Genomic DNA, 10,452 nt, shown 5'->3' with positions numbered 1-10,452 from the left:
CAGAGTAGGTGCGGAGGCCAAGAGGCGGGGAGAGGAGAAGGAAGAGGCCTAGAACGCGGATAGGGACTGAACCGCCAGGCGCGCGCCACAGGGCGGACCCGGGGCGCTCAAGGCGCACAGACTTCTGGGAAACGGAGTCCTCAAGGCCTGGCTGGTTTCCCACCCACCTAGCGTCTCCCGGGCAACCGCGGAGCCACGTGGCAAAATCGGGAAGCCTCAAAACTCTGCCCTCCCAGGGCTTCCTAGAGGCGGCTTACCTGTACTGGTGCCATAATTTAAGGTCCCTGTTAATTCCAGATGAATAACCCATCCCAAAGTCAAGCAATTCCTTATTGGGCTCTGAAGAATTGAGAAGTAAATCCGCCTGTAATCCTAGCATTCAGGGAGGTTTAGGAAGGAGGACCACAACTGCAAACCAATCCTGGACAATTTAGCACGGACTCTGTCTCAAAATTAAGGATGATGATGGTGGTGGTGGTGGTGGTGAAGACGGTGACGATGATGATAATGATGATGAGAAAGAGCTGAGAATGTCGTTCAGTGCAAGCCCTAAATTTAATACCTTCTACCTCCAAAATAGGATCTCGCTAAATTGCCTAGGCTGGCCTTGAATTTGCCTCTTGCTTCAGCCTCCCAGAGCGCTGGAACTGCAGGTGTTCACCACCATGCCCAGGTGGATTCTTTTCTTTTCTTTTCTCAATGAGGTGCTGGTGATTGAACCTAGAGCCTTTGCACTGAGCTACATCCTCAGCCCTTTATGTCGCTTTCTTTTCTAACTTATTTCTTTTTTCTTTCTTTTTGTTGCTTCTTCTTGCTGAGCCTTTTTTAAATTTTTTTTTATTTTGATACAGGGTTTCACCAAGTCCCTCAATTGCCCAAGTTGGGCTCCAACTTACCCTCCTCTGGCCTCAGTATCCCAGACTTTCCACGATGCCCAGTAGGACAGTAATTTCTGATGGAGGCAACTGGAAAGTCTAGACTTGCCTGCATTATTGTTGGGAAAATTCCCACAGGAAAGAAAATCGGTATGAAATTTGAAGTCCTATGAATGAGGGTATCAGATTGACAATTATATTACCTCTCCCAGCCAGTGTCCTCACCTAGATTAATAATTTATATTATATATTATAACCATATATATAATTAATTTTATATTATATATAGGATTTTTGATATTACAGTAATAGTCTTTCACATTGTAAGGTCTTTTCCTTTCTTTTTTTTTTTGGTTTTTGAGACAGGGTCTCACTAGGTAGTTGAAACTGACCTGGAACTCACTATGTAGCCCAGTCTGGGCTCGAACTCACAGCGATCCTCCTGCCTCAGCCTCCTGAGTGCTGGGATTACAGGTGTGCGCCACTCTGCCCAGCTATGAGGTATTTTCTGCTTGCTATGCACTGTGTTTTATGTCTTCAAATAAACCTGTGAAAAAGGTATCACAGTTATTTCCAAAATATAGTCAATACATACAGATTTTCTCTGAAAGTCCAATATAGATATTAACTATTTTTCCAGTATATTCACTGCAATTGCAGAATCAGGGCAGGAAAATCTTGTAAAATACAGGGTACATGGGGACCTAGCTAAAAAGAGGCAGGCACTACTATGCAACCATTGTAGGGAATGCCATGGATTCATATTTATTTAAAAATGTGTGCATGCCCCATGATGTGATCATTGTGCATGGCAAACATGTACTAATAAATAAATAAAATATTCAATGATATATTAAGTGGAAAGAGTATAATAGCCAGGCATGCTGGCACACACCTATAATCTCAGCACTTGGGAGGCTGAGACAGGAGAAGTCCCATGAGTTTGAGGCTAGCCACAGCTACATCGTGAATTCAAGTCCAGTCTGAACTACACAGTTAGACCCTGCTTCAAAAAAAAAAAAAGAGCGTGAATAGTATCCTCCAATTTTCATAAATTATATGTATAATACTTATGTGTATGTGCCTGGGGGAAAAGAGATTAAAAGAATATTAACAATATACAACTTAAGGTAAAGCGATCATGTGTGTCTAAAATTAATGTTCCTGTTTTCTAAGTTTTCTACAATAAATATTAATTTCATTTTAAATTCATAGCAAAAAAGAGAAACAGGCATCAAATCCAAACTCGTAAGTATTTTGTAATTTTGTCTGGCACACAAGCAACAGTTGTGAGCTTTTCTTCAGAACTGGCATCATCCTGAAGCAACAGAAATCCTATTAGTGAAATTTTACATCACCTTTCTTTTGTAGTTTACCACAGTGTGTTAGTTAGCTTTCTGTAGCTCATACAAAATTCCTGAGATAAATAACTTGGAGAAAGGAGTTACTTTGGGTCATGGTTTCAGAGGTTTCACTCCATGGTCACCTGGCCCCCTTGCTTCGGGCCTGTGATGGCACAGTGTAACATGAGCAACCACACAGAAGAGGCGGCAGCTCACCTCATGGCAGACAGGAAGCAAAGAGAAATAGGAAGGATGGGTCGCAATATCCCCTTTGAGGGCATACTCCACAATAGCTCACTTCCTTCCACTAGGCCCAACTCCAAAAGGTTTCCTCTACCTCCCAGGAGCACCATAGCCTGGGGACCAAGCCTTTAACATAAGTCCTTTGGCGAACACTTAGGATCCACACCACAAGAGATGACTTGAAATTAAGAGGCTCTTGCCATCATTCCTAGGCAAATCTCATAATTCTGTTAAAGAAATGTGACAAAAGAGAGGATAAGATAAGGAATGGTTTTAACAATATAAGAAGGCTGTGTTGGAATGCTTGGATAACTTGATGTTGTCACCAACTTTGAATGCTGCCTGCAGAAGTATAATGATAAACCAGGCATGGTGGTGCATGCTTATAAGCTCAGTACTCAGGAGGTTAGGACAGGAGGACCACCATGAGTTTGAGGCCAGCCTGAGCTACATAGTAAGCTTAAGGCCAGCCTGAACTAAGAACAGTTAGAAACAAAGGAGCTGAGTCACTCCCTTTCTTTAACTATAAATGCCACACCACCCTAATGATTACCCAGTTTTAAATTTAGGAGCACCCTAATGATTATCCAGGCTTAAATTTAGGAGGTTGAGCAGATTGCTAACATCAGAGAGAGAGGCACCTTGGATTAGTGCTGTCTGATCCTATAAATACTGGAAGCCTGAATTATCAAGGCTCCTTGTTTCCCTTTGCCATTTCTCCCTTTCCCCTTTCTTCCTTTGCCCCTTTTCCTTCCTCTCTCTCCTCCCTTTGCCCTTCGGCCTATTCTTGCTACTGTCCTGTGCTCTTCAATAAACCTGTTACATACTGTGAGGTGTATGCTTGGCAATTCTGTCCTTGTCATACACAAGAACCTGGACTGTTTTTGGCCCACTGAACTGTAACAGAACTACATAGCGAGACCCTGAATCAAAAAAAAAGAAGTCCCGTTACACCTTTGTCTGACTTGACTGTGTCTAGTTAGTGCAGAAACCAACAGGGTAGCCATGAAACTCTTTTACTACATGTAGTGGGGTATCCTGGGTGGATGTGAAAATCACCAAAAAGCAATAGTGGGAAGACTGATGAAATCCAAACGAAGTCTGGAATTTAGCTAAGGGTACTATAACAATGTCAGTTTTCTCATTTTGATAATTATGCTTCTGTTACGTGAGATTAACATCAAAGGAAGCTGGGTGAAGGATACTGTATATGGTAATCCCACCCACCTCTTCTGTAAATCTAAAATTATTCTATGTGGAAGGCAGAATAATGCCCTCCCAAAGAGATCTACTTCCTGATCCCCAGAGCCTTTGAATATGTAGGTTATGTGGCAGAGGGAATTAACATTGCAGAGGCATTGAGGTTGCTAATCAGTTGAATGTAAGATGGCGAGATTATCCTCGATCATTAGGGTGGCCACAGTGTAATCAAAAGAGTGGAAGCAGGAACCAGAAGTCAGGGGGAGGGTCCAGCTAGAAGGTCCAGCTAGAGGGTCCAGGGAGAAGGTCAGAGTGGTACAACAAACATAAGCACCAGGTGTTGCTGATTTGGAAGATGATAAGAGCCTAAGAAGATGGGCAGCCAACTCTAGAAACTGGAAGAGGCAGGGAAACATTATCCCCCAGAAACTCATGTGGCCTTGCCAGTGCCATGAATTTAGCTCAAGGAGACCAAGTCCAACTTCAGACCTACAGAACTATAAGACAGTGTGTTGTTATAAGCCGCTGTTTCTGGCAATGTGTTACAGCAGCAATTGGACACACACACACACACACACACACACACACACACACACTTGAAAATTAACAGTTTAACTAAAAAGAAAACTTCCAAATGACTACCTATCTTCCCAACACATTTCCTATCTGAAGCTACACAATTATTCATGCTTAGAAAGAAAACATGAAAGACAAAACACACCCAAAAAATTCTACTTCACTTTGGGAGGTACAACATTTTTATCTTTGTGGCAGCAGATTTATGACATTTCCAGCTCATTTTGGTTAGATTATTATAAAAGCGAATGAGAAATACATTAATTCACACAGGAAAACCAGTGAAGAAGTGAAGTATTAAGCAGACCATTAGGGGTATTACAGTGTTGAAAACTGCACTCTCAAGTAACCTCTTCATCTTCATTGTGACTTTCCAGAAGATACTGTTACACTCACAAGAAGAACTGATGCCTTTCATGGAAGATATTCCTTGGCCATTCACTCATTCAGTCAGTCACTCAACAAATACTAGCTGGGTATGAGGCACAAGCCTGTGAATCCAGCTCTTCAGGAGGCTGAGGCAGGAAGATTATAAATTCAAGTCCAGCCTGGGCACCTTAGTAAGATCATTTCTTAAAATAGAAAATAAAAAAGGTCTGGGGATAAGCTCAGTGTGAGGACCTGGGTTTAAGCTCCAGTACCACAAAAACAAAACAAAACAATAAGTACTTAGCAACTCTCTAAGCACTGTGTTTCAGACCTGGTCCTGACCCTGAAGATTAAGGGCTAGTGGAATAGAGAGGCTTCACACACATTAAAAATGTGACAAATGACCATGATGGAAACGAACAGCCAGCAGGACTCAGTGCACATCCCCAAATGGATAGCTTTTTTAGAAATAAATGCTATTATGGTTGGGATCTAGATGGCCCCCCAAACCTCATGCAGTCATAGGTGGGTGAATCTAGAGTGTGTGATGCTAAGATTAAGGGCATGTGATTACTAAACCATTACACATGAGCAACTGGTGTGGCACTGCCCTAATCCTGGTAGTCTGAATAAGATAAAAGACCAGAAAGAAAGTCGCTGTTAAAAGCTTTCGTTGATTTTGCTGCCTTCCTCGGCCATGAACTTTGCCACCTTACCTTGGAGCCAGCCAATTATGGACTGAAATCTCTACAACCTATGAGCCAAATAAACCCCTTCTCCTCTAATTTCAGATGTTGGTATTTTATCTCATTAATGAGAGAAAAGTAACTAATACAAATGCTGAAAATTTACCACCTGGGACTAGCAGATAAGAATTTTGGGGGCCAGGGATTTAGCTCAGTGTTGCTGCCACTTGCCTCATAAGTAGAAGGTCCTGAGTTTGATCCCTAGTACCAAAAAAAAAAAAAAAAGAACTTTCATTAACTTTTTCACAATATTTCATATCCAAAAAACTGAAATTTCCTTTGGTATTAAAACAAGCAGAACTAACTAAATGAATAAACATTTTTAAAAAACACAAAAGTACTGAGCTAAACCACCACAAAGTTATCCCAGAGGTAGCACTTAGGAGGCTGAGGCAGGAGTATCACTATGAGTTTGAGGCCAGTTTGAGATCAGCCTGGAAATAGTGAGGCCACAATTCATTATGTAGTGAATTCAAGGCGGTCTGAACTACATAGTAAGACCCTATCTCAAAAAAATTTTCTCAAATGAGCTCTTGGGAGGTTGAGGCAGGAGACTTTCTATGAGTTCAAGGCCTGCCTGGACTACAAAGTGAGTCCTATATAGTTTAGGCTGGTCTTGAACTCACTATGTAGCACAGGCTGGCCTCAAATTTACAGCAATCCTCCTGCCTCAGCCTCTTGAGTGCTGGGATTACGGGCATACATCACCATGATGTCTATTTTTTTTTCCTATTAAGTTTATTGGTACATTTAAAGCAAACAATACAGTTACATTTATCATTGGGATCTTGTACCTTTACATGGTATGTCTTGGTTCTTATTTCATGATGTCTATTTTTCAAACATGTTGAGACTTTTTGTGGCCTAACATATTTACTTCTTTTTCAAATCTGTCAGTTTTTGCTTTGCATGTACCGACAGTCTGTTATTGGGTATGATTACAATAGTTTTGTAATATTCACCAATTTTCAAGATAAATATTTTGCCTTGGATTTTTTTGTTTTGTTTTGTGGCACTGGGCTATATCTCCAGCCCCCCCCCCTTTGTTTTGAGAGAGGGTCTTACTAAGTCATCAAGTCCTCCAGACTGGGTGCTAGTTTGTGATCCTCTTGTCTTAGCTTTCCAGAATCCTAGGATTACAGGTGTGCACAATCCATGTTCAGTTTAAATGTTTTCTTTTTTGTTTTTTTTGTTTTGTTTTGTTTTGGTACTGGAGATCGAACTTGGGTCCTTGTGCTTTCGAGGCAGGCAGTGGAACCACTAAGCTAAATCCCCGACCCTAAATGTTTTCTTTTTTAAAACATAGTTTAATTATGTATAATCCAAAGATATATAAAGTCAAGACCATAGTAATAAAGTTGGATATAAGAAGGGGCTCCAGGGCTGGGATTTGGCTCAGTGGTTCCTCTGCCTACCTCACAACGACCCCCTTTCCATTGGAAAAAAAAAAAAGGAAGGGGCTACAATTGCTGACCCTACTGACAGTTTCCAGCTACACTGGTGACTCACCCCTATTATGGATCAATTAAAAAAAATCTATGGTAAAATTTATAGACCTCAACAAGAGTTTTTAAAGTTTTTAGCTAAAATTGTTTTTATAAATTATTAAATTTTCAATCTTTTCCAGCTAAAATTAAAAGAAAAATTATGACAAATATAAGTCTTACAGATAACCTCCATTAATAAAAGGGTCTATGAGCCAGCAGGTTATAATCAGTATTATATCCTTTAAAAACAGTTTAATGAATGTGCTAGATGTTTCACCAAAATTCACCAGATTGATTTTATATAGAGAGTTTATAGTTGTCAAATTACAACATGATTTATATTTAAGGGCTATTAAATTAGCTCCCTGAAGAGAGCTCCTAAATGTGGTCTTCCCTACTTCAACCCTTCTCAGCTCAAAGCAGTTGAATTGAAAGTATGCCCTTTCTCCCCTTTCTATAGCAGTTGGAGATGCTCTTTATAAAAAATTATTATGGACAGCTAAGTCAGTTAGATGCATTAGAAGTCCTTGTGACACGGGTCCATTGGATAAGTCATGGGATCAAACCATTGTTGGATCTACTCACCTTTCCCTAAAGGCACAATTAAACAAAAAAGGGTAGGATACAGCTACTGCCACAAGCTCAATTAGATTTGTTTCTTTCATTTTAAATTTTTAGATCCACTTATGGAAAGTAAATATACTCCAATGAAACTCCATTGATACAAAGATAGATCTACAGACATGTCCTAGACACTAGTTTTGTCAAAGTATTCACTAACTAAAAGGTAGATGGCTCAATATAATTAATAACACAGGGGCCAGGGTATGCTTATTTTTCAACAGAAAATGAAATGATGCTGTGGCCATCATGCCAGAAGGTACCACTATAGATCAAGATGGATTTGTCGCAAGCAGAACAATGGGGCATCCTTGCTGAAAGCCATGCAAAGGCTGCATCTGAGTAACTCCCCTTACCTGCTACAGTCCTGGGATCTGCAAAGATCACCAGACCTGATGCAGCTGCTATTTTCAAACAGAGAAGGGGGAGACGCAGAGGAAGGACTGTAATATTGATTATGCCCAATGCAAGCTGTGCAGAGTTAACTCCACAACTGTCTTGTTTACAGAAGTGAGTCTGGCTGAAGCCTACATGCAGGGTCAGAGTAACTCACACCCAAATTCTGTTCTCACAACTAAAATTTTCAGACTAGAAGGACAATGTTCTAATTAAAATAATCTATTTTGTCTATTCTGTTCCTAATTCGAGAATGCTTTGTTTTGTCCTTTATGAGCCTTGTTACATTAATTTCCACAGAAACTACAAGTTGCCTTTATCCCAATTGACTGCCAATAAAAGTCAGTGCCTGGGACTGGCCAGTGCCTTTGTTGGTTGCACCAACATTGGTCATCCTGGCTTTCTCTTTAAAAAAAAACCACATAATTTAATTTTAAAAATAAACATTGTCTATTACATGTTTTATTTGATCTTTTTTTTAAAAAAAAAAAGAGAAAGTAAAATGAAAATATTTGCTAACTCTGGAAGATTAAGAAGCTGGCAACCTAAGAGACCTGGGAATCAGGTGAGATTCCTATCTGTTTATACTACTGTGCCTTGTGAATTTTGCACCTACTGCTGGGTGTGGTGACACAAACCTGTCATCCTAGCACTTGGGAGGCTGAGGTAGGAGGATTGCTGTGAGTTCGAGGCTAGTTTGGGCTACCTATGGAGACACTGTTTCAAAAAACCAAACAATACAACGCAACAGAAATTTGCATTGGCTGAACATATCATCTACTCAAAATATAAATACAAAAAAAAAACTCCATACAATTTAAAAATGTTTAATTTTACAGACTGAAAACAAAAACAGAAATACAAACAAAACCAAAAATGAAAGGAAAGGGTGTGGCTGAAGTTCCAGAGAGCCTGGAAGGTATTAGATGACTGAACTCAGTAAGAAGATGAAAGTGTTCATTGTATTCTGGGAAAGTACATCTAGACACAAAGTAGTAAAAGGAAAGAGCAGCAGCTCTTTATTCATTTGTTAGTTCATTTATACCTTTCTCCCTGAACTCACTTTAGATGACTCGCAAATAAATGTTCACGAAATATATAGAATTGCAACATAAAAAAACGGGAGAAAAAGAAGGGTGGGTACCTAAAGATAGACCGAATGTGCTGCAAACCTCCTAACCTCAGCAGGTGCGGTGGTGCATGCCTGCAATGCCAGCAGCTGGCGAGGCTCAGGCAGAGGCCAACCCACAGGTGTCCAAGGACTCACACTTGACTTCCCGAGTGGTTTGTCTTTCCAGCTAAATTGTGTCATGATGCCTGACTATCGCACCTGGTCTTACTGGTTTTCAAGGCTGCCACACCAAAGTCCCAGAAATGGGGTGGCTCAAACATGAGGCCTTTATTACTTTACAGTTTTGGAGGCCACAAGTCCAAATTCCAGGCACTGGCAGGCTTTGTGCCTTCTGAGGGTCGTGAGGAAGAATCTGCTCCATGCCTCTTCCCTACCTTCTGGTGGTTTGCTGGGGACTTTGGCCATTCCTCAGCTCATTACAAGGAGCACCCTCATCTCTGCCTCATCTTTACCTGGATGTGTGTGTCTCTGTGTTCAAATTCCCCTTTTCATGAGGGCAACAGCATATTGGAGCAGGGCCTACCAGCTTGAGCTTTTAAGCCTCATTCCATCTGCAATGACCCTATTTCCAAATAAGGTCACATTATGAGGTACTGGGGATTAGGAACTGAACATATAAATTTCAAAGGGGAATAAATCAAACTCTAATGCTGGGTATAAACAAGTAATCTAGGGAAGACCTGAAGAAATATAACTGATCCAAAGGTGTGTGATCAGATGTACTTATGGGTGCTTTTGAACCAAAGTAGGTGAAAATTGTTTTCACTCACACTAGGGTATGTCCTATAGAAGTATGCAATTTTGTTAGGCAACAGGAACCTCCCAGAAGCCAGTGCACAGCCAATAGGAGGGATGACTTAGTCTGGGTTATCCTGTCATTTTGTGGAGAAAAGGTGAGGAGATACCAAGTGGACAGAGCACAACAGCAGCAAAACTTCCTGCTCTCCCAAGTCACCAAATGACTTAGCTGTTTGACAAGGTCACTGAGCCAGGCGTGGTGGCGCATGCCTGTAATCCCAGCACTCGGGAGGCTGAGGCAGGAGGATTGCTCTGAGTTCGAGACCAACCTGGGCTACATAGTGAGTTTCAGGTCAGTCTCAACTACATAGTGAGGCCCTGTCTCAAAAAACCAAAAAAACAAAAAACAAAAAAAAAAACCCAAACAAAAACAAAAAACAAAACAAGACAAGGTCACTGAAATTGCCCTTCCCTAAAGTGTCAGGGGAAGAGGCTCAAGTCATTTGTTGATTTAGCATTTGATAATTTGATAATTTAGTGGATTGCATTTTTTTTCCTGCCAGTTCTAAAACATTTAGCAAATGTGCCCTTCCACGCACTGCGGGAGGTGGCAACAGATAGCTGCAGTCTAATCTTGTGACAGACAGCAGGACATGACACCGGGGAGGAGCTTACAGAGCACTGCAGAGGAGGAAGGGAAAGGCTTCCCCAGTTGAACACTTAGAT

This window comes from Fukomys damarensis, unplaced genomic scaffold (genome assembly GCF_012274545.1).
Source record: "Fukomys damarensis isolate Sample0158 unplaced genomic scaffold, DMR_v1.0_HiC HiC_scaffold_30, whole genome shotgun sequence".
NCBI classification, from domain to species: domain Eukaryota; kingdom Metazoa; phylum Chordata; class Mammalia; order Rodentia; family Bathyergidae; genus Fukomys; species Fukomys damarensis.
The sequence above is the reverse complement of the archived record's forward strand: the minus strand, read 5'-3'. Positions refer to the sequence as shown.